A 25,655-nucleotide genomic window follows, 5' to 3' on the forward strand; every position below is an offset into this window, starting at 1 on the left:
CTTCTCTGGACTTTCTCCATTTTGTCCACATCTTTCCTGAAATTTGGTGCCCAGAACTGGACACAATACTCCAGTTGAGACCTAATCAGCCTGGAGTAGAGCAGAAGAATTACTTCTCATGTCTTGCTTACAACACTCCTGCTAATACATCCCAGAATGAGTTTGGCCTACCAGCCAGTTGGCTTTTAGCTCATGCGGTAGAGTCTCATGCACTAAGCTCCAGAGGTCCCCGGTTCGATTCCGCCCGCCGATGACCGGGATCTGTCGGTGTTACACCAGTAAGTAGAAGGACTGGAAACAAATGGCTACTTATAAAACAAAATAATGACATTAATTTCCAACATTAGACTTAATAGCTGGATACTCTCATGGCTTAAGCTATTGCTTCCTAGTCAGCAGGGCCAGCTCTAACTTTTTTGCCGTCCCAAAAAAGAAGAGCGCCACCCTGCCGTACCCCCACCCCGCAAGCGCCGCCGAAATCCCCACCCCCCCAGCACCACACTGCCCGAAGTCCCACCCCTCCAAGCGCTGCGCCGCGCCAGCCCCTGCCCCCCCAAGACCCCGCCCCCCCGAGCACCATGCCGCCCGATGCCCCGCCCCCTAAGCACCACGCCACCTGAAGCCCGCGCCCCCCCTCCGAGCACCACGCCACCCGAAGCCCTGCCCCTGAGCACCGCCCGAAGCCCCCACACCCCCCTCCAAGCACCCTGCTGCCCGAAGCCCTGCCCCTGAGCACCGCCCGAAGCCCTGCCCCTGAGCACCGCCCGAAGCCCCCGCCCTCCCTCCGAGCACCACACCGCCCGAAGCCCCGCCCCCCCGAACACTGCCCGAAGCCCCCGCCCCCTCTCCGAGTGCCACGCCGCCCGAAGCCCCCGCCTTCCCTCCGAGCGCCACCCGAAGCCCCCGCCCCCCCTCCGAGCACCACACTGCCCGAACCCACGCCCCCCCAAACACTGCCCGAAGCCCCTGCCCCCAAGCACCGCCCGAAGCCCCTGCCCCCTCTCCGAGCGCCGTGCCGCCCGAAGCCCCTGCCCCCTCTCTGTGCGCCGCGCCGCCCAATGCCCCCGCCCCCCCTCTGAGCACCATGCCGCCCGAAGCCCCGCGCCCCCGAGCGCCACGCCGCCGAATCCAAAAAATAAAATAAATAAATAAAAAGTCGAGCGCCGCCCTGCCCCAAGGTGCCGCCCCAAGCACATGGTTGGTCGGCTGGTGCCTGGAGCCGGCCTTGCTAGTCAGGCTGGCTGGGACCTTTCTTTCATGAGACAAGCCTGCTGTCAGTTTGCCTCCTAGGTGAAGGACTCCATGTGTCTTTGCCCTCTGAGATATACCACAACAATGCCTTATCTTCATTCAGAAACAGGACAGCCCCGCCCCGCTGTCTGTTTCCTCTCTTGTAGATTTCACAATCACTCAATTCGCACCTGGCTCCCTATGCCAAGAGACACACAGTGTGAGGCACACAATACACAATAAGGTCAGGCAGCGAGATAGGTGTCTGTTGCCTCCTGCCTGAAAGGATCATCTCTGAGGTATGTCAGCTCCTGCTTGACCTGCCTAAACTCCTAGATCAGAAGAGCATAATTTTCAATGCAGATACATTAGTAGAGACATTAACTATATTATCCATACAGACTTTTCTGAACGATTATTTATGATGAGCACTGGGCTCTTTCCTCTAGGTATGCACCTCACATGCTACCCTTTGGCAAACTATTATGCAGATATCTGACCCAGGGGATCCCTGTAAAATCCTATGCATGCCCTGTGCCCTCTGCCAGTTGTCACCAAGTGGCCCCTGGGTCGCTCTGACACAGAGGAAGATGCAGGAATCTTAAGTCCTCCATGCCCTTATTCCTGGTCAGGACGAGCAGGACCAGGAAGGGCAGAAGAGAAGCCCCGGGGAAGGGCAGAGGTTCAGGCCGAGGGGCGGGGGGGGAAGGTACTGCTGACGGCCGAGTGTTCAGGGCAGCACTGCCAGAAGAGGCAATGCGCATCCCCTGCAGAAGGGGTATATTGATCTGGCTCCCTGTACAGTTGATAGGTTCATGGATGCCAAGGCTAGCGGAGACCATCTAGTCTGACCCCCTGCATAACACGACCCAACTGCCCCCAAATAATTCCTAGAGCAGATCTTCTAGAAAAACATCCCATCTTGATTTCAATACTGCCAGTGATGGAGAATCCACCACCACCCTTGGTAAATTGTTCCAGGGGTTAATTACTCTTGCAGTTAAAAATGTACCTCACATGCTACCCGTTGGCAAACTATTATGCAGATTCAAACCTCATCACAGTCCAGCTGGCTGTTATGGGACTGGATGTCTGGCTATGGTATGCTGAAGGTGGAACTGGTGTAAGGTGCTGGTAATTTACCATTACTACCCTAAGGAAATATTTAATCAGATTAATCAATGCAAATTTGTTAATCTTTGTGCTCATCAGACTTGGATCTGTTACCGCGGCTGCTCAGGCCCATTAATAATGTGGTATGGAAACCCTGATCGATTTATCTGGGGCATTTATTCTGTTGTATCCCAATTACTTTTGGTACACTGTACAATTCAGAATTTAGTGATTGGTTTGGATGGATATGCCTGCACAACAAAATTGGTTGGAAAAAATGGGTGTGTGATTAGATATTAATCAAAATATTCCATTTTTGCATTAGAAGCCCCTAGATCTGTTCCTGTAATGAATTCTAATCAGAGCACCTATTTGAGCATTCAGAGTCTAATCCTCATAAATAATGTATGATAGTATTAGAAGTAGAAGGAAAAGTCATCTCACACCAGCCAGTCCCAGGGATGAGTTGAGGTGGGCTCAGCTGTGTGTAACAATATTTCCAAAGGAGCATTTTGTCCTTTCCTAGTCCTGGTGTGTAGGCAAGGCTCACAGCTAGGGAGCTTTTACTAAAGTGAGAATCTGTTTCCTTGAACCCAGTCCAACTGCAGCACATCCACTCCTACACTGCAGCTTTCCTTGGGTACCAGTTTTGGCCAGACTCGCACCTTTCAATCCCACTGATATCTGGGGGATTGCCTGGAGTGTAGGTATGGGTAAAACTAAACAAAGTTGTGTACTTGATTGGCTATGTAGTTTCCTATTTAAAACATTAAATCAACAAGGACTTTTATGCTACATCTGTTTAAAGCATCCTTCTTTGGCTAACATTTCACAATGAAATAGAAATTAATGGAGATATCCCATCTCCTAGAACTGGAAGGGACCTTGAAAGGTCATCAAGTCCAGCCCCCTGCCTTCACTAACAGGACCAAGTACTGATTTTGCCCCAGATCCCTAAGTGGCCCCCTCAAGGATTGAACTCACAACCCTAGGCATAGCAGGCCAATGCTCAATTGCTCACAGTTAGTATAGTTGGCTATGCAGCTCTGCCTCAGCACGACTGTAACGACGACATTAGCCCTGTGAGCTGGAAGGGTAATTTACAGGACTAAGCTGAAATACGCAGCATATTACTAAAAAGAACAGGAGTACTTGTGGCACCTTAGAGACTAACAAATTGATTAGAGCATAAGCTTTCGTGGACTACAGCCCACTTCTTCGGATGCATGTAGCATATTAATGTCTCTGATTTCTTGCTATTTGTTAGTGGCTTTTGCTTTCTGATAAGCACTAGGGATCTGGTGTCATACAGAATCTGTTTTACTTTGATTAAATCCTTCTGGAAATGATTGTACACACAATATTCAAATGTTTGCTTTTTGTTAGCAAGCCCCCACAGTGCATTGCACATACAGAATAGTATGAAAGTCTCTGAGGTCAACAAATCCGTACACACTTTGTTCATCTGCCTTTTTATTTGCAAAAAACACGCTGAGTTGGTCATCCCCATGCAATGTTGAACTGCTGATAAATATTCATTGGAAATAAGGCAGGTCTTTTAAAACATAAATGCATTTAATTCCACTGGCTGCAATTTCATGGGTTATGTAAACCTGGGATTTCTGTTAAGTGGAACTAGATCAATACTTGTCTCAAAGAGGTATAAGGGAGATTACCTTGAGACCATTTAGCTTCTATAATGTCAAACTGCATCTCAAACCCAGGTCACATTGCTTTCATCGGAGTTCTTCCCTCGCATGTATATTCCTATCATCCAGGGCCAAGGTGTGATTCGCTTTGCACAGGAAGGGGCAGTCATTGCATTAGCAGTCACTGCTTGCCTCTTGCTTTCACCAGGGAGCAGATTGCCGGAAAGGAGTCCGGAATGGAGCCATGGGACTCACCACTTGCCCCCTGCACCAGTCCATAGAGTGGGGCCAGTTTACACTATTTCTCAGTCTTTGTACGGCCCCCATTACCCGAGCACGTCACAAGGATCCCATGAGGAAGGGCAGGGCTATTACCTCAATTGCAAAAGGGGGAACTGAGGCACAGGGAGGTTAAGCAATTTGCCCAAGGTCACACAAGGACAGTGTAGCAGTGCAACAAACTTAACCCAGACCTCTTGGTCCCCGGTTCAGTGCTCTGTCCTTCTGCTGTGTGACGCAGTCTCTGCCATTCTGCTGGATGGCGTTAAGCCTAAGTCCTCAAAAGTCTTTCATTGATGTGAGGGGGAGGAAGGTTCCTAAATCCCTTTGAGGCTCTGGCCCCGGTGCCTCTGGCAGGGCTTGTGTGGGTCCACCCTGCTCCCTACAAAGGCTGCGTGCCACTGGCACAGCTTAGCCAGGGCATTCAGCCACCGGCTCTATGTGGAGTCCTCATTGTTTTGAATCCAGGTGATCTGCAGATGCATTCTAGACGATCACTCTTGGCACTGTCTTGTCTGTTAAGCTCAGAATTGATTTTCATGGTTAATTGTATTGCTGCATGTCACAGAGAGGCATATGCAGTATACAACTGCTGTTACTGCTTTCACAGCGGCTAGTAATTTGAAGTTTTACTATGCATTATATTACACACTACGCAGTCATTGACATCCTCTGGCTAATCTCAAATGCGCTTAAATCATGGATGAATGAACATATTTTTCAATGATAAGCCTAGAGCAAATGAATTGGATTTGTTTGTAATACTAACTGATTCCTAATGCCCAGTGACACATGAGCAATCTAGTCTATACAGATGCCCCTGTTTCTCTGGAGGATAATAGTTTGCAGAGTAACATTGCTACATTTAGTACTGTAAACCGTCCCTGTGGCTTGATATTTGCTCCTCCGAGGAAGGTGTTTAGGCTCTTTCTTCAATGCCTTTTGGCTCAGACTCCAGATGATGGATCAACTCTACCCTCTGTCAGGGTTCTCATTAAAGTCGGTGATCTGATTGATGCAGCACTGGTCCTTACACTGGTATGGCTCCATTGACCTCAGTAACATTGTGACAGTATCCAGCAGTCCTAGATCACATATCGTGGTGATGGGCATGGTATCTCCATAGAATACAAGAGATCCTACAATTCTAGGGGAGCTTGGAAAACAAAGAATAGGATTCTCCACTACCTTTAGTTGATGATTTATCTCCTGTCTTTGTTACCTTCCCACGCTGTGGTCCCTCATTCCTAATAGGTTTTTAAGAACAGATTAGACAGGGATGGTCTAGGTTTACTTGGTTCTGCCTCTCTTCAGGGGGCTGGACTAGATGATCTCTCAATATCCCTTCCAGCCCTACATTTCTGTGATTCGATAATATCCTGTAGCAGTGAGCTGCACAGATTGATTATGCCCTGTATAACAATGATTTCTTTCAAACTCTCTTCTTATGGAAGTCTGCACCCCCAAGAAGTCTTCCTGGAGCTTGAGGCCCAGACAATGGACTTTGGGAAGTATAAGTGGGAACAAAAAGATATTCTAATTATCCATCAGTTAGGGAACAAAGGGGACAATACCCTCTGATTCTGTGAACGTTGGGCCCTCTGACCTGGGAGGGCTGGAGGTTCTGGTAACTTGGTGTAAGTGAGAAAACTGCTTAGGCAAAAATTGTAACTTGCTAAAATTAAGTTTTAATCACTAGAAAGCCTGTTTTGTTTTGTTTGTAACCTTACCTGTCTCTTTTCCTTTTGTTTAGTATCACTTAAATCTCTGTTCTTTATTAATCAACGTATTCTTAATGTTCTTATAAACCATCTCAGTGCTGTTCTGTTGAAGTAGACTGAGGGCAGGTCTACACTAGAAATTGAGATTGGCACAGCTAGGTCAGTGGGCGAAACTTTCCCGCTAATATAGCAGTGTCTACATGGGAGTTGGGGGGCTTGGGTTGGTATAACTACATCACTCGGGGTGTGGATTTCTCACACCTCTGAATGCCGTAGTTATACCAAAGTAAGTATGTCGTGTAGACCAAGCCTGAGTCCTCTGCTAATCTAACAGGCTGCGTTATGTACTGTTTCTTTGGAGCCAGCAGGCTTCACAATTTCGGTGAGTGCCAATGAGAGGGTCTGGAGGTTGCGGAGAGATGTCTCTGGGGATCTCGGGAAGTGGTGTTTACTGATTGTTACCTACAAGGCAAGGGTCAGACTGGCAGGGCCTCAAAGTGTTTGCTGGCAAGGCCGAGAGAGTGGTGAGGTAGGGAGCTGCCACTGGGTGTAGGCCCCAGCACAGCTCTCCCTTGCTGAGGCAGAGGGATAACACAGTGGTTTACCCTTCTGGGCTCCCTGAAGAGAGTGCCACAGCAGGTCTAACTGCCCAGGTGAAGATTAACAGAGGGTAAACAACCTAAAATGATGACTCAGAGGCAAGCTAGATTCATAGATAGGGATGGATCCATCTGACACAGTAACACAAGATGGGAGAGAGAACTTGGGGGGGGGGGGTCTAGTGAGGGTGACATGTCTCTCAGCTGACCAAACTCTACAGGGGACCTAACAAATTTTCCACTTGGCAGTTGGAGAGAGAGAGAGAGAGAGAGAGTGTGTGTGTGTGTGTGTGTGAGAGAGAGAGAGAGAGAACCTGCAACCTTATGATGTTCTTTGTGAATTCACTGCTGTTTGGATAACTTCGCATGCCAAGAGGAAGGAAAACCAATTGTGGTGCCAGAGAGGAGGGAGGCGCTAGATTAGAAGGTTATTAAAGCACTGGAATGGTTAATTGTGGTGGGGGGCCACAGGCAGGAGCAGAGGACCAGATCTTGGACTCCACCACTGCTCTGGGATTCGATCAGCGGAATGACCCATAGAAGCACTTGGATGCTAAAAGATAATGGACGAGCACTTGCATGTATCACCGTATCTTCACTGAAGGAAAAACAGCATCTGATTTTTCATGCTGTACGTTAGCCAGTAGTGGTGCATTCTGTCACATGCCTCCTTTAAAGCATATGTAAATTAACCTTCTGCAGGATACAGACTCTCTCAGAATAGGGCTTTTACTGAGCGTACAGTGATGCGTGTCACTGTAATAAGGAAAGCCAGCATAGACAGTCACTAGCTGGGCTTTTGCAGCCGCAGACAAGGTATTGTGAACATCCTCTCAAGCATTTGTTTTCCTTAGCAGTGAATCTGTTTTTTGCTATTTAGGCACATCCTGCCATATGTTGTTTTCCAAAGTGTAATGACGTGATGCCCCTTAATGATGAAACCCTGGCATCCTTCCAAGAAGGTGAAGTGATATAACCCTCTCTTTAGCTCTGAGGGTCTTACATGGTGAGAACAGAACATTCTGTGCAAACTGATGCTTTTAGTTCTTCTTAAATTTGATGCAAACTAGAATAGCATGTCAGCTGGCTAGTTCTGAAATACCTTCACCCCCATTCTGGTGGATAAACTGTCGGTCCATGTCTTTGAAAACTGTGTCTGTTTATCACTCTCCTAAGTGTCACACCAGACGTTGGCATGGCCATCATTTCAAACCCCTAGGGATATACAGTAGGGATCTAAAGAGTTATTAATAGAATGTACTTAAAGTCTCTCTAGTATCATTTGTGGTGACCCCCTGTGGATGTGACTTCACTAAAAACCTGTGACAGGAACACTAACTGTGGTGCTGCATGATGGTGGGTTCCATCATCTGTCAGTGTATTAATCTTTAGGGTCTACAGAAACACGCAGTGAATCAACCCATCATGTGTGTAACTGTTTTTGTACCAGTGCCTCCTGGGACTCCTCATGCACCTGTCCCATAGTCACTGTCACTAGTGATTCACAGATTCCAAGGTCAGATGGGACCACTGTGATCATCTAGTCTGACCTCCTGTATAGAACCATACAACTTTCCCAAAATAATTCCTAGCTCAGATCTTTAAGAAAAAAATATCCAACCTTGACTTAAAAATTTCCCATGACTGAGAATCCACCATGACCTGTGGTAAGTTGTTCCAAGGATTAATTACTCTCACTGTTAAAAAAAATAATGTAGCGTCAACTTCTAGCAATTGGATTGTATTATACCTTTCTCTACTAGAATGAAGTGTCCATTGTCAAATATTTATTGCCCATGTAGGTATGTATAGGCTGTGATCAAGTCATTCCTTAAGCTTTTCTTTGTTAAACTAAATAGATTGAGCTCCTTAAATCTATCCCTATGAGGAATGTTTTTTAATCCTTTTAATCATTCTTGTGGCTCTTTGTTGAACCCTCTCTAATTTTCCCTCTCCTCTTGAATTGTGAGCACGAGAACTGGACACTGTGCTCCAGCAGTGGTCACACCAGGACTAAGCACAGAGGTAACCTCTCTAGACAATATGGGGTCACTTTCAAATATGAGGCATTGCTTTATTAGTTGGATTTATAGCTCAGTGGTTTGTGCATTGGCCTGCTAAACCCAGGGTTGTAAGTTCAATCCTTGAGGGGGCCACTTGGGGATCTGGGGCAAAAATCAGTACTTGGTTCTGCTAGTGAAGGCAGGGGGCTGGACTCAATGACCTTTCAAGGTCCCTTCCAGTTCTAGGAGATGGGATATCTCCATTAATTATATTATTATAACTAGTACAGCTGCAACCCCTCTAATTTCTTCTCCACACTGGGGAGAGAACCACTGTAGACTGTACCTGTTTTGCTGGCCTGGAGCTAAGAAATGAACCAACACTTGTAAAGTCGGGGCAGAGCTGTTGTGTGCTATTTGTATAAACATGTCCGTGTTTCACAGTCAGGAGAGTCTAAGCGATGTTTTCTCACAGTGCTTTTTTGCTCAGTGTAAATGGTGCTATGAAAGCTGTGGGTCTGACCTGGAAAGGCCTGTCCTCGTTTACCAGGGAAATCTCCTTCCAGGAGCTCAGTTTCACACTATCCCCATCCCCTGTTGTACACACACATATATAGTTTTAGAGAAAATATATAGTTTTGCAAGGGCTTGGGAAGGTCTTGGACTTGATATCAAAAGACTGCTAAAATGAGGGACCAAAGACTATTTTTAGGTCAGATCTCTCTCAAGTAACCAAGGCTATACAAGATTGGCTTATCTCACCAGTTCTCCAAAGGTGCACTGCACGGCTGTCAGAATGAAGTGATTTTAATGTCAAATGTGTTACAACCTGCTTGGGATAGAAATGCTTTGCCGGCCGAGTGCAAATGGAGTTAGGACTAATCTACCTTTAGCATTCACCCTGAAGCAGCAATCAGAAAGCAAACACATTCTGTACTCTTGTATCTTTGGCAGGTTCTCCCTCACCTACTTTTTTGGACAAAATTATTTTTCCATCCAAAAATGGCCTTTAAAAAAAAAAAGCCAAACAATTTTGTTTTGCATTTTTTTAAAGGTTCAATTTTTTATGAAAGTGGGAAATGAGAAATGCACTTATATTGTTGTGTCTTTGGGTTTTCAATATTGAGCTTATTAATTTTTCTTCCTCTCTCTCTTTCTCTCTCTCTCTCTCACACTCACACACACACACACACACACACACACACACACACACACACACTCTTTTCCCTTCTCTACTCTCCATCCCTCCTTTTCTGTGGAGAAAAGGGGGGGAAATGAAAACTGAAAATGTTCACAAACAAAACAATGCCATAAAAAGTCTTGGTGAACATCTGGGAATAGAGGAATAGATGAGCCATTTGTTTCTTTCCAAAAGCAGTGGAATGAAAATTACTTCAGAATATGTTTATTTGATGAAACATGTTTTCCATTTTCTGACCAGCTCCCCTTTCACCTTTCCAGCTGTGAACTACCCAATCTGCATCCCACACCACTGCTGATGGAACCAGTTACTCAGTCCAGTGACGGTGAATGGCCCTGCTCTAACATGAGAATTCCCGCCACTGTTTTTGGGATCTATGCCAATTTTCACTTGTCTACTCAGGTATTTATACTTCGCTCATTCCTGTGGTGTCTGAGCACTGAGGGTGAAATCCTGGCTCCAGTGAAGTGAATGGCAAAACTCTCATTAAGTTCAGTATGTCCAGAAAATCATCTTTTACTTCCCTCTATCCAACTCTCCTCTTCATGGCCAAGGTGAACCATGTTTCTGGTTCAGTATCCTTTTCATAACAAGTGAAAATTAGATGTTGTATTCAGTATATACACGGTGTGACTTTTCTTAGTGTTTTCCTACTAAGCTCACATGACGTGTGGCTAGCAGAAGCTATGCCGGCTGCCTCTGCTGGCATACTGGAAGGTGAGCAGGGATCAGAGGAAAGGGTTCCCTACCTTGCTGTCATGCCTGCAGATCTTGTAAAGAGCACAGGGCTTAAGGAAGGACAACCACAGACATTGCAAGATGCAAGAGGGCTGCATTAATGCATCATAAATCGCACAGTTCAGGGGGCAAAATTACTGTTGATCCTGCAACCCTAACTTGAGCATTTCCTGAGAACTGAGTGCTTCACTGGATAACCTTAACATTCACCCAGTGTCGCATTTTGTGCAGAACATTCTAATGGTAATGGTGGCATTTGTAACAGACTTTAATCGAGTGAAGAGGGGAAAAGATGGCAATTAAGGCTTACGTTAGCTCTAGCTTTTTTAACAGAAGACCTCATAGTTCAAAGCCCTTAATTTGTGCAGAAACACTTTATATCTTCTAATAATTCCAGTGTGTTCTATTCGATCTCTGCCTCAGATCCTTCCCAAAAGCTAAGGCAATTAAAGTTCTATTAAAATAATGTTTCTAACCTCTCACACTTCAGTGTTTCACACAAACCTCTCAGCTCAGTGCTGCGCCTTCATGCCTGCGCTCAGAAACAATTATTTCAACTGGACGCTTCTATTTGGGAACTGCACAGAGACTCTTGGAGGGATCAGTAATATCCCTCTCTTCTACAATCTTCATTTCAAATTGCCATGATGCCTGAAAGCCACCAGCAGTGTAGATCTCATTTCAGAAATACTTGGTTTTATTTGTATGTGGTTTACATGTGCAGCATGGTACATGTAGTAGTCACTGCTGAGCTAAGAGAACATCAGAAGTGATTTTAGATTGTAGGGTCATGGGGGGCAGGGACAGTTGCAGAAACATTCAGCTTAGGTCTTCCACAATACAATTCCATATTCCCTATTGTACACTTGTATGACGAACTGGGACTGTTCTTAATGTGGTCTTTGAATGCTGAGTGGGGAGTTTGCATTGGGGGATGGGAGACTGGCCTTGAGGGAAGATACCTGAGCATGTAACGTGAGAACCCAGGAGGGGGCTGGGGCCAGGTGACACCTCTGCCCAGGAAACTGAACAAAGGCTCGAGGAAGAGACGCTGGGGAGAGGGAGAGTTTCAGGAGCTGGCTGGTGTAATGGAGGGGAGCCCAGCCCAGACAGGGCTCTGACCCCCCAATGGGGCTGTGGTGCCCCTGGGACCCCAAGATGGACCTAACTAGGGGGGATCCTGTTGTCTGTGCCTGCAAGACCTGTCTTGGACTGTGTTCCTGTTGTCTAAATAAACCTTCTGTTCTATTGGCTGGCTGAGAGTCATGGTGAATCGCAGGAAGCCAGGGGTGCAGGGCCTTGTGTTCCCCCACACTCCGTGACAACTTGACAAACAGAACAGCCAGTATGTGACTGTAAGGTGTATGTTACCATGTTCCTCATTGGCGTTTGTTACAGGGCCCCAGTGTGAAGACTGCCTTTTGCCTCACTGTTTTCCCCACGTGCCATCCAGGCGACTGTCCCCATGACGATTACTCTGGTTGGCAGCTGGTCCCAGTCAGCCTTCATGGCAACCACTGGTCGAATGACTCCATCTTCCTGTGGAGGAGTATACTGAGATCGCCTGCTCCCCTCTGACCATCCAGCACACACCTCAGAAATCCTACACCTAAGCCTCATTGTGGGGCACAGGTCAGTGCTCCTCACCGAGCACCCCCACATTAATCACAGGAGGACAAAGAAATTCATCCAGTCATCTTGGCATTGAGTCCAAACCTTATGGTTAAATTAGAGCAGGAGTTGGCAACCTTTCAGAAGCGGTGTGCCGAGTCTTCATTTATTCACTCTCATTTAAGGTTTCATGTGCCAGTCATACATTAACGTTTTTAGAAGGTCTCGTTCTATAAGTCTATAATATATAACTAAACTATTGTTGTATGTAAAGTAAATAAGGTTTTTAAAATGTTTAAGAAGCTTCATTTAAAATGAAATTAAAATGCAGAGCCCCCCAGACCGGTGGCCAGGACCCGGGCAGTGTGAGTGCAGCTGAAAATCGGCTCGTGTGCTGCCTTCGGCACGTGTGCCATAGGTTGCCTACCCCTGAACTAGAGCATAATCCCTTAGAAAGGTGGCCAGTCTTGGTTTAAAGGCTGTAAGTGATGGAGGCGCATGTCCCTAGGCAAGTTGTTCCAATGGTTCGTTACTTCACACTGAAAAGTGGGCGCCTTAATTGAGCCTTCGACGTGACATTCATTCGTATGCTGCATTCTCCGGCGACACCGCAGGCTCCACGGTAGCACTTCTGTATGCTGCAATGGACCATTACTGTGGGCCTTTGCTAAGGGCTCAGTGCTTTGGCATGGGGCAGAGGAGAAGAGAATGATCCACGTTCTTGTTTCAGTTCCTCCTCTCCGCAGTGGGGGGGTGGGAGCCAAGCTGCTGGGCTGGGGTCTGTGTTGCTGGCTGCAGCACTTGGTGCAGCAAGGAGGGGGGTGCACATTAGCAGGGGTGACAAGGCAAGTACTCATCTCAGCAGTACGCCCGGGATCTACCCCCAGGTTCCTCACTGCAGTCAGGACTGCCCTGTTCGGTCACTGAGAGCCAGCTGGGTTGCTCCTCAGCAGCGTGAGAACCTGCTCCAGAATGGGAAGGGTTCACAGGATACCTGGCTGCACTGAAATAACAAGTGTACATCCAAGCTGAGGTGACTGTGGGCAGCCAACTTCCAGCCATTCCTATTGCTCTTGTACATGTCCCACCCAGCAGTGCCTTTATCCCTCTTGCCACTGCCATGGCTGTAAGCACTTGGAGACTTTCCAACACTCCCTCTCCACTGAAAACGACCAAGATAACTTAAACATACCGACAAAAACAACCAATAGACCTTTCCCCAAAAGGTAGATCTCTGTAGCACAATGGTCAGTGGTCTCCCTGGGCAGCCAGCTTCCTGTGAGGGAAAAGTCCCCATCTTGAGTGACATTCTTTCAGGGCTCCCAATATTCTTGAAATGGTTGACTGGCGTGGCCTAGCAGTTCAGTCCCTTTCACCCTTCATGCTGGAGCCTGGTGAAGATGTCGCCTGCCTCTGTGTCTGCCACATGCAGCAGTTGGGAACTTCTCATCCTCTCTGGTTTCTCTGCAATCAACTTGCTTGGAGGAAATTGTGGTATCTCCAGGTTCCCTTCCATTAGCTTTGTTTTTGCCAGAGATTAAGTTTTTGCTTCTGGCATCATGCAATAAGTAATTCTTTCCCAGCACTTCCCTGAGTCCAGATCCAAGAACCTTTCAAGGGGCCCAGTCTAGCTCCCATTGAATTCAATGGGCCTTGCATAGATATGTCTTATTTTGTGAAATGTATTTATTAATGAGGATTTCCAGTTATAGCCCAGGAATGGCAGTTAAACTCTACTGGGCCAGATTCGTGATTCCATAACAGGCCAGTGGAGAATTGGCCTGGTGGATGCAAAGAACCCATTAGTGTAAAGCCAACAGTCATCTACTCTAACAGCTGATCCCTAAATTAGAGCAGTGTCCAGGTGCTGACTGGAAAAGCACTGGGGAGTTGATACCAGCTCTGTGCCTGCCTTCTCCACACTCTGTACCAAACGGAATTTGGATGAGCAGGAACATTGAGCCCGTTCTCTGGTTGTACTTGGGGTGCTTTTGAAGATGGACGCTGTTCTTTTTATATCTGTGTGCTGTTGCTTTGAATTCTGGGGTCCTCCGTGCCTGAAGAAACTCTTTGTGTTCTGAATTTATCCTGCTTTCCAAGTTACTTTTGCAGTTTGTCAGTCAGTTATGTTTCCAGGAAGCGTCATGATCACTCAAGGAAGCAGTTTGAAATAGATCCGGATTAGAATTGCAAATCTGAGTCAGAACAATGCACTGGGCAGGCACTTGAAATGCATCTTTTTAAAAAGTGTTATTGTGCTGGGATGACTGTCAGGGAATATATTGTGCATGGCAAATGAATATCATGTGCTTGATTTCATGCTCTGCAGATGAAGAGTCACCAGAAATAATTATCTTCTTAGTTACTAGCTGAAAAGCTGAGTTGTTAATAGGGCCTGTTTCTCCCCTCAGGGATGGATGTGAATTCTCTTGAAGCCAATGGGAATTCCGTGTTTATTTTGGGGGGAGAATATCCTCCAAGTCTGTCTGCCTTTCCTAGGAAATATGTTCTTGGATTTCACATGCCAATGTGTGTATTCTCGGCAGGCTCCCATTGCTAGTGCTGGATCTTTGCTCTGACCAGGGTCACTCCACCTTCTCATAGAATCATAGAATATCAGGGTTGGAAGGGACCTCAGGAGGTATCTAGTCCAACCCCCTGCTCAAAGCAGGACCAATTCCCAACTAAATCATCCCAGCCAGGGCTTTGTCAAGCCGGGCCTTAAAAACCTCTAAGGATGGAGATTCCACCATCTCCCTAGGAACCCATTCCAGTGCTTCTCCACCCTCCTAGTGAAAAAGTGTTTCCTAATATGCAACCTAGACCTCCCCCACTGCAACTTGAGACCATTGCTCCTTGTTCTGTCATCTGCCACCACTGAGAACAGTCTAGATCCATCCTCTTTAGAGCCCCCTTTCAGGTAATTGAAGGCTGCAATCAAATCCCCCCTCACTCTTCTCTTCTTTTTTTAACATGTTCAACTGGAAATTTTGGGCAGAATCCAGGTTCTGATACCACTGCACCCTGAAATCACAGCAAAATAACTTTCTTAGCTGCTTGGTGGACTCTTGTGGGGGAGAGGGGAATGCTGTGACTTCTGATTGGAAATGGCCCAAATTCCGTGAGCAGAAGATTCCCTTGATATGTATCCATTAGGCAGGTTGGTGTAGACAGCTAGGTTCTTTCTGCCATAAAATTACATCTCCGTGCCCCACCAAACTCTCAGAACTTCTTGCTGTGGGGCTGCAGCCACTCTCAGGGTGAGAGGAGGTCAGGTAGGAAGCAGGCTGTGGATACAGCAGAAAGGTTCAGAACTTGACTGCTTGTTGTAGGGTCTCTGGGCTGCACCGCAGTGTATAGGACTGGTCTTCATTCCCCTACCAGGCACTTGGCAGTGGTGCTGTTAAGGGGTAGGGAGAGGAAGGACTGGCTGGGACAGCGGGTCCTGTGTGACATTGATATCCCCGGAAGGGGAAATCTCCAGTGACCTGGCTGGAGGGGGGGTGGGAGTCCCCGAGTCCAGAAAGAGAGAGAGACTGAGAGTGCAGCCACCAGAATGGGCGTTGGCCTGGCGGAGCTAATCCCCAGAGGTGGCCAGAAGGAGGCGCTATGGTGGTGAGTAGAGCACCCCGTGACAAGCACCTATTGAAGTCAATGGAAAGGCTACCGTGGACTTCAGTGAGCTTGCGGGGAGCTGTCCTGCTACGTGCTGAATGCCTCCTGTACGTGGGTCAGGAGGGCAGTCAGCAGTGGTCGTGATGGGTCCTTAACCTCTCTGGGCCTCTGTGACTTGATCTTTCCTGCCTTCTGGGTGCAGAATCAATGGCCAGTTAGAAGTACAAGCCCAAGTTCTGTGCATGGAGATCCAGTAGCGTCAGGCCTGAGGTGTGTGTAACAATGACTGCCTCATTGCTAGAACTGACTAGATTTTGTCAAGTGCTTTGAGATCCTGGGATTTGATGGGGCTGCATAAGTGCCACTTGAGTTATTTATAACTCATAAATATGGCAGAATGCACATTACAGTGCAAGACTATGAGAAAAATCAATGTGAAGGTACCCTCCTGTATCAGTTCGTTTTACCATCAATTGCACCCGTTATTTATAGTAAACTGTACTTTACTGCTCATCTATCATTATTTATTTACAGTACAGGGTCCCCAGTGCACTGTCATCTACAGCTCATTGCAAGTGTTAGGGCATCATTTGTAATCTGGGCGACATTGAAAGCCTCATGCTCTTACAGCATAGGGTCGTATCGCAAAGAACGAGTGTTGTGAATAACCCTAGACACAGCAGGTACAGACAAGCTATAGCTCAGTGACATCCCTGTCTTCTGCCTGCTAGGCTCTCGACCGCGTTAACGTCCCTCACTGAGTATCTCTGCCGCTTTCTAACCAATCCCGTGGCTTGCTGAGAGCGGGAGCAATGAAATCACTGTTCACTAAGTCTCCAGCCTCATGTGCAACTTTTACTGTGTTTTAATAATTGAGAGGTATTTAACTTGGGGAATTAAACTGTACAGCCAGAAACTGACTTACCGTTACTTACGAAACACCCTGCAACCCGTGCTATGGTATATCTCAATCTAAGGCAAAAAGCAGCCCCCGACATACTTGCCGCGTTTGTTTCTTCCTGCTTGGTACAGCATTCAGCCTCCTTCTGGACTGTCCTCAGTGCAAGGAAATCGTCTCCTTAATCTAACCATGTATCCAGCCATCGTGTGCTTTTACGGCCTCTATTTCTTAACTGTTGTAAACTCTCAATAATTTTTATAGTTTACCAATTGTATCACACAATGCGGATGGTTTAATCCAGGGTGAAATGCTTCATGTGGAGATAGAAGCTTTCTGTGCCAACATAAAATGGACGATGGCTGATTTTGACTTAAAGATGCTATAGATTAGAAATACCCTGACCCGGTTTCAGAGTAGCAGCCGTGTTAGTCTGTATCCGCAAAAAGAAGAACAGGAGTACTTGTGGCACCTTAGAGACTAACAAATTTATTAGAGCATAAGCTTTCGTGGACTACAGCCCACTTCTTCGGATGCATATAGAATGGAACATATATTGAGGAGATATATATACACACAGACAGAGAGGTGTAGCACATTGTGCATTTGCATACCGTTCTCATCACACTGGTTCTTGCTCAGTAGCTAAAGCTCTGAGTGCTCATCATCAGTTATTCTAAGACGTGAGTGTATTATTAGTTTCAGGTTTTGTGGTGATTAGATTATGTTCTGCCTATTGCAGACTTTAAATGTAATCAGGCTGCTGAATGTTCATTTCCCCGTTTTTCTACTGCCTATCACTTATGAATAGCGAATGACTTTAAACCTTTGCACTCAGGCTGGAGTGTAATGCAATGAAGCGCTGTCATTCAGTGAAAAGGAATTTAAAGTGAGTAAAATTCAGTTAACCAGTAAAGGAGATGCCACAGATTTCTGATCCCTCTTCTCTCGGTCTGAGCCACAGAGGTGGTTGCTACAGAAACCAGGGAACCCAAGCATCCTGTCTTTTAGCACCTGATTTTTAAAAAAGATGCTCAAACTGCTGCTGCTTATTCTGAACAACCTTGCTTTGGTTGGTGTGATCTATAAAAATGGAAAATTTGCAGCTTGATAATTTTGTTCAAGTTTAACTGAGGGGAAGGTATTTGCAGAGGGGCGAGTCTGGACTGATTGACTGAGCTTTCCTGATTCCCTCAAAACCACCAGTCCAGTTTCTCGTCATCTCTTCCCACGCTCCTGCCCAAACGTGCAATATCTCACGTATCGGCAGGATTGTATTGTCTGTAACATGTAGCCACACTATAGGTGAGACATAAGCCTAAGTGGATGCCAATCACCTTGCCCTAGGTAATTAGATTGCTGCTGTTTGTTGTTATCGCTATGATTCCTGTTGTGGTAGCATGTAGGAGCCCCGGTCCTGGCCAGGACCCGATTGTGTGCTAGGTGCAGAACAAGGCAGTTATTTGTATGACCGCCACGACTAGAGGTCTCAACTGAGACGGGGGCTCCATTGTGCCAGCTGCTTCACCCATGCACACCAAGACCATTTACTATCCCTTTACAGCAGGGGTGGGCAAACTACAGACCCCCTCCGGCACCTCAACACCCTGCTCTGAGCCCCCTCGTATACCCCGCACCCCTCCTGCTCTCCTCCTGCCCGCCCTGAGCCCCCTGCCGCACCCCTCCTGCGCCCCAACCCCCCACCCTGAGCCCCCTGCCGCACCCCTCCTGCACCTTTACCCCCCACCCTGAGCCCCCTGCCGCACCCCTCCTGCACCCTTACCCCCGCCCTGAGCCCCCTGCCTCACCCCTCCTTCACCCTTACCCCCCGCCCTGAGCCTCCAGCCACACCCCTCCTGCACCCCTCCTGCACCCCAACCCCCTGCCCTGAGCCCCCTGAGCCCCCCTGCCACATCCCTCCTGCACCCTTCCTGCGCCCCAACCCCCTGCCCTGAGCCCCCAGCCACACCCCTCCTGCACCCCTCCTGCGCCACAATCCCCTGCCCTGAGCCCACTGAGCCCCCCTGCCACATCCCTCCCGCACCCCAACCCCTGCCCTGAGCCCCCCTGCCACATCCCTCCTGCATCCCAACCCCCTGCCCTGAGCCCCCTGCCGCACAATGTTAAGAACATTCAGATGTAGCTGCAGGAACTTCATCTACATTGGTTCTTCCCATTGGTACCGCTTGTGCAAGTGAATGTCCCATGTTAGATTCTGTTCCTTTTGCCTTGTGCAGTGTGTTTGTCTGGCAAACCCAAATCCTGTACAGCAAGTCCTGAATGACTGCAGCTCCAACTCAGCATCTGCTCTCCTCTGTGACTCCCACTGAAGTCAATGGGCAGTCCCATGCATACATGATGACCAGGCTTTAAGTTCTACTGTCACTTTGCCGGTTTAGGCAGTTATGTATTGGCCTAGTGGAAGTTTCAAAGCACGTTGTGTCACAGGAAAGAGACCGTAGGAACTTCATGGTTAGCCATTATCTGAGCATTCTGCTTGGGAGGTTCAGAAAACAGAACTTTGAAATTACTTTTTAAAAAATTGTTTCTAAAATGTCATTGGGAATCTCTTTAAACTGCCACTGGGTAGTGTAGCAAACTGCACCGCACATGGGGGGAGGAGCACAGGTTGCAGGAGGGAGGAGCTTGGAAGAGTGCCAGGGGGTTCACTATGCACCAGTAAGGGCACCTCCTGCTGGCCGCTCTGGGGATTAGCTCTTTCAGCATGACTCCCTCTTCTGGTGGTTTCTCAGCCCGTCGCCTCGCTCTGTCGCCCTGCGGGCCCTCTCTCGCTCCTCAGGAGCGGCAGCACCTCATCTTCACGGCTTAGCCCTCCGGCCGAATCACAAGAGTCCTCCCCTTCCAGGGTTGTATCCGTCCTCTGCAGCGTCCCAAGCCATCCTTAACAACACTGCCCTGCCTGAGCCGCTCCCTCAGTGGCTGGGATGAACAGTCCAGGACAGCTTACAAGATCATTGCACAGATTGTGCCACTCATTCAGTAGCAGATTGTGCCACTCATTCAGGCCTGCCCTCTACTGTGGGTTCCTGTCCAAGGACCCGATCTCTGGCAGCCAAGGCCTGTACTACCCCAAACCTTCCTGCTTCTCCTCTGGACTACTTCTGCCTTGCCTATCCCAGGATTGCATTCTCCACCCTAGCTAACCCCCCCTACCGCCTGGGTCTGCTAGACAAACCCTTCCTCTTTGGTCCAAAACCCCTTTCTCGCCCTTATCCCAGGGAAAGTGAGTTTAGCCCTCCACCCTGCAGCATCTTTCTGCTACCAGCTCCCTGCTTTAGAAAAACCCTTCCTGTTCTCGCACAGCTGAGCTTTCTCTAATTAGGGCTCTCCTCTCAGCCTTAATTCTCCCAGATTGCAGCCTCATAGGTTAATTGGCCCCTCTGGCATAGATTAACCCCTTCAGGGCAAGGGTGGGGACCATACTCCATCACAAGGAGGCACCAGGAAGTCAGTCTGTGTGCACATGGCTGGAATGCCAGCTGCAGTTGCAGCATCTTTGTAAATAAGTCTCTTAATAAAGCACCAGTCTAGTTTTAGAAACATGGTGTCCTCTCATGTTAGTATCCATGGCTCACAGAGTCTTAGAGTTCCAGGCCCAAAGGCACTGCTACATCATCTAGTCTGACCTCCTGTAAGTCACAGGCCACTATCACCACCCAGCACCCGCATGTTAAACCCACAAACTGAAATGAGACCAAAATATTACAGCCCACAGGACTGTTATGTGACACCGGAGGGGTGGAGTGGAGCAGTGCTCAAGACTCAAAGAAATGATTAAGTGAGATATACCCAGATAATCCTGGCAAGTACCTGCCCCCAGAGAAAGACAACAACCCTCCCAAGATTGCTGCCAATCTGACTCTGGGGATATTCCTCCCTGGCCCCAGCAGATGGCCCAGATGGCGATCAGTTAGCCCCTGAGCACGTGAGCAAGAACCAGCCAAGTAAGCTCCTGAGAGACAGAATGCTCAGTACCATCTCAGAGCCTGGCCTTCCCCGTCCTATGACCCATCTCCAGCCGTATTCATCCCTAGTGCTTCAGAGGAAGGAGATTAAAAAAGAAAAAAAACCACAACCCCTTCCAGAATACACTGGGGGGGGGGGAGGGGAATCCCTTCCTGACCCCACAAGAGGGCTGGCTTAAAACCCTGAAGCATGAAACCAGTGTCAGCTGTATCATGCTTCTGGACAGTCTCAAATTGAGAGACTTGCTGCTTTTTCATAGACTCAGGAGGCTATACAGTGGGACGTATAGTACCAAAGGTAAATTAAGGCCCCGATTGTGCAAAACACTTTAGCTTGCGGTTTTGCTGGCCTGGGGACTAAAGAAAATTCTTTTTACGTATGTTTTCTCCAAAACACCTAAATACCCCAGTGAAACCAACCAATGCTAACATAATTATTGCAGATTTATGGGTATCCCAATAGCTAAAGGCCATCATTCTGAATTAGGCACATGAGTTCTGTAAAACGACTTGTTCTTCATGGCGGTCATCTTTATGCTACTTAAAGCCCACGTATCATCACAATGAGATCTCATGGATGATTTTTCTCCAGACCCCCTAGTGCCTCTTCAGTCTCTTCACTCTTTTCTTCCCTTAATAATAATAATAAAACCTGAACAGTGCCTGTAAAAACTCGAGTGCTTATTAGCCCTGGAAAACTCTGAAAGGCAGTCACTGAAAAATAAATTAAATCGTGTAGTTTGTAGCACTTTTTTCTGCATAAAAAGTTTATTCTAGCCATAAAAACCTAGGGCAGATTCAGCTGCTGGAATGACAGCTGCTATGTAATAGGAATATCTGTGGCCAACAGTAAACTTTGTTAATTGCAAGAGTCTCTAATCTCCTACTGCACGCGTGCGAGATGGCCCGTGCAGTGACGGAGTCTGCCGTCAGGTCTGCACTGGTGCGCACGGGGGTCACGTGGGGTCCTGAAGTCAAAGGGGCTGAGCACAGATTCGATTGCAGGATCAGGGCCCACGATGGCACTTGAAAAAGTAATGTTCTCCTGTGGTCTTAGAGCCTGAAATCTAAGGTGAACATTTGATCTCACCGCCAAACTGTGGTTTTCATGGGCATCCCCAAAGGAAGTTCTGACTGGGCCACCTATCCTCTTGGGGAGCCCTGCCTGTACCAGCAGCCCTGCTGTCCCCTTGGTGGGATCGCAGTGATTTCATTGCAGAAAGGTGTATGCAATGCATTGGGGGATAGGCAGTACTCTCATCCCACTCCTGGCCCCACCCCACCCTTCAGGGATTTAGCTGATCCATGACCTGGGAGGAGTGTTTATGACCTCCAATGGGATTATGCCCAGCACCTATGCTTATGCCTCTTTGTGTGCTCTCCCCTTACACGCTCCTTCAGATCCATGAATCCCTCTTTATGGACTGTTCTGGTGCTATCGATAACAGGGCAGTCCCTAGCGGGTGCGGGACCCGGGGCGGAAGTGACGGATTCGTCTCTTCCGGGACCAACCATGCCAGCCAATTGCATTGGCCTCAGGGGCCCCCCAAAGCGTGGAGCAGTCACCCCGATTTACCACCTTTTTAGGGCACTGATATAAATGTATATATGGGACTTAGTGATTTTAAAGGAGTTGTTTTATCACTTGGAAAGCGACTGTCTCTGGGTTAATTACAAGGACATTTTCACAAAGGGAATAGTGAGCATGTACATTTTACGGGCGAAGTTTATATTTATATTTCCATCCCAGCTAGAAACGCCTTCTGTTGATCTCTCCCAGAATGTATTTTCCTAGTAATGAATGTGCATTATCTTGTTTTCTGATCATGGTTCACAGGCACGGAGCCTGGTGCTAAAGAAACGGTAATTATGCTAGAAAACCTGCTGCTAAACTTCCTAGTTTTGCGATTCAGCCTTGGGAGTCATTTGGTGACTGTTGAAAGGAGAATGGGATCTTCCTTGTCACGGCAATGAGAGCTGCCCGGCCAAACACATGCCAGTGGCGATAGGGATACGAAAAGCCAACCTTCATTTATTGCTAAGTGCTATAAGCGTATAATCAAAGCAGCTCTGTGGAATCGTGCTGGCTTTGACTCTTAACTCCCAGCCCACGTTTCGTAGCAGGCAGGGGGCATTCATCTCGGGTACAGCTGTTCATTTTACCCGAGAAGTCACTGAACACAGGCAAGCCGACAAGAGGAAGGAGGAGGCAGCTTGGTACTAGCAGAGAGAGATACAGATAAGGCCTGCCTCATACTGCACGGCGGCCTCTCTGCAGTGCTCTGATTGTCCTGCATCGCAGGCCTATCTCATTCAATGACAGTGAGATGAAAGCAGTCACACAAGCCATTGCAGCCTTCCACAAAGGGCCATCCCCTGCTTCTGCAGTTCAGACCATGTTCCCTGTGTGCAGGGACGTAGGCCTCGTGCTATCCGAGAGTGCTCTGTGTTAGCTAGCCATGCCCACAAGCAGGGACACACTGACACTGATTTTGTTGGTAACAACAGAATTAGGAGGGCCTCTGATACTTTTTTGAAAATGTGCTTCAAGAACATGAGAAATGTGACACCGCGTCACACCAGCCAGGGAAATGCAAAGTGAAGGGCCAGGCTAATCTTGGAATAATGGCCTTCTGACAGAATGGTAGCTGCCTTTGGCCATTTGTGTCACTCCATGATTAGCATGCCAACTCGTTTCAGGACTTCTGTGTTTCTGATGATTTGTTTAAAAAAGAAATCCTTCCTGAAAGGTTCTTTAAAATGCATATTATTTCATCCAGGAGATTGGAATGATGACTCCTTCAAATACATATTGAGATAGACATTTAAAAGATGTTGTTGCCTGAAAAGAAATGATACGATTTGATAAATAATACATGTGATTATGTTTGGGTGGGTTTTCTTAAACATATGTTGTTGTTTCCCCCAGCAGATGGGAATAACTCCTTTGCAGCTGCTCCCATCAATCAGGTAAACACATATTTCCGACAGTTACAGAGAAGGATTCTTGTATATTTCAGTACTGTGCCTCAAGAACCTTGCGAGCAGTCAGCGTGAAAGGACAATGGATTGATCAGACGCAATTGCTTGACTAGTCTGCTAGGGCCAAACTTTTCAAGGGCAGAGGCACACTTGGGCCGCAGAAGTGCATGTATATGTAACACCTACAGACGCTGGTTGTTGACAGGCAGGATTGAACCGGGGACCTCTGAAGCTAACTGCATGAGCCTCTACTGTATGAGTTAAAAGCCACGGGGCCTTTAACTAAGGCTGTAGTAGACTCATCCATCTCTAAGTGGTCTCGGTGCCACTAAAGGGGACAGAACAGCACACCTGGGAGGTGTGGGTTACATATAGAGGCAGGGACACTTGCATTCATGGGGAATGCAATCATGTATGCAGTGGCAACTGAGAAGCTGAACTTGAAATTAGCAGGCTCATTTGCCTACCTCCCAGGGGAGTTGTGAGCATAAATACTTCAGACGAGTGTGAACCACTACTGATGAAAAGCGCTGTATAAGAGGGAGGTATTATTACTATTTCCAATTTACATTCAAGCGTCACTTGATTGCACAAATGCTGTGGGGGTCTCGCTCTCTGTATAGATACATGCTTTCTCTGCCAATGCATCTTTACCTTTCATTTTTAAAAACATATTCTTAAGCCTTTTTATTATAGACATCTCTCTCTGTCTGCCTGTAGCCTTTCTACAATGCCAATCACCATTGTATCCAAGGCTGTTTGTGTGTGCGTCTGTGCTTCATGACGGCCTTTGCAAGTAGGTCAGAGGGCTTTTTTAGATGTGATCAGCCTTCGCCCTCTGTTTATAGACAGGGAACTGCCCTGTCTGACTGGTAACGGGCGGCGTTGATGGTTATGAATCCTGGGAGCTTACAGTCCTGTCCTGCAGTGGTGGCGGGTTGCTGGGGAAACTAGTTTGAGAGTGTCTCACTCTGGCAGAAGTTTCCCCCACATGCCAGAAATTGACAGTAAGTAGAACCTGAGGAGGGGAGAGGGGAGAATGAGGATGGGTTGGTTTTTAAAACGTTCTCCTTTGTAACAGTGACGAGAGTCGTTAGGGGAGCCAGCTGTAGTACAAAAGTGGCTAGGATAGCACGATGCTTATTGATCTGCAGGTTGGTTACAGTACGTAGTGACATGGACTAGGATAGGCAGACATTTTCCATTTTGCCTGGGGAAAAATGACCCCATGAGTTCACATTAATTATTATTGGCAGCAATGTTGAGCAACTTAGAAAACCATGGGAAGCCTCTATCACACTACGTTTGAATAGCATGGGTCAAATTCTGTAATCTTTGCAACTCCATGTAGTGATTGCTTCATTGTGGGAGCAGGAACTACGCTATTCTAATGCTCCCCACCCACAGCAGGAGAACCATGGCCCACTGGTCGGGGTACTACCCTCAGAGACCAGGATTCAAGTTCCTGGTCCACAACAGACTTATTGTGCTCACACAAGTCACTTAGCATCTCTGAGTATGTCTGCGCTGCAAGCCCAGGGTTAGTGGGACTCAAGTCAGCTGACCCTGCGTTAGCAAATGCAGGGCTTGAGAATCACAGTAATTGTTAACCATAGGTTGAGAATTTTCTAACTCAGGCTTGAACCTGGGCCTCTGGTGTCCACACTGCAGCACGCAGACCTGTGTACAACCAACCATATCCCAGACTCCCTAGAGCCAGGGCTTAATTTGTGCCAGGGCTTGTCAGCACTGAGGTCCAGCACCTATGGGCTTGGCAATTTATAGCCCTGGCACCCCTGGGCTTGCTGCTTTAGGTTTGAATGTAAAAAAATTCCTTGAGCCCCAGCACCTCATTGCTTGAGTCCCGACACTGTTTTCATTACAAATTAAGCACTGCCGCTCAAACAATTCTTTCTGATTAGCTCTGTCCTCCCCTAACCACCCTTCCTGTTCCAGGAACTGCCAAGCCAGTGCCTGCTCCCATGCTGAAACCCTGTCCTCAAGCTATGGCGCCAGCCTGAGCCTTTCCG

General features: G+C 47.6%; 1 protein-coding gene across 1 annotated transcript in view; it reads left to right on the forward strand.

The window, feature by feature from the left end:
- The window catches only part of LOC135983243 (myb/SANT-like DNA-binding domain-containing protein 1), an 82,317-nt gene that overhangs the window by 8,863 nt on the left and 47,799 nt on the right, over positions 1-25,655 (forward strand). Inside the window, exon 2 of the mRNA XM_065594043.1 lies at positions 10,056-10,197. The gene's annotated coding sequence lies outside the window, so the exon portion shown is untranslated. The remainder of the gene's footprint in view (positions 1-10,055; positions 10,198-25,655) is intronic.

Source organism: Chrysemys picta, chromosome 4 (assembly GCF_011386835.1).
Source record: "Chrysemys picta bellii isolate R12L10 chromosome 4, ASM1138683v2, whole genome shotgun sequence".
Taxonomy (NCBI): domain Eukaryota; kingdom Metazoa; phylum Chordata; order Testudines; family Emydidae; genus Chrysemys; species Chrysemys picta.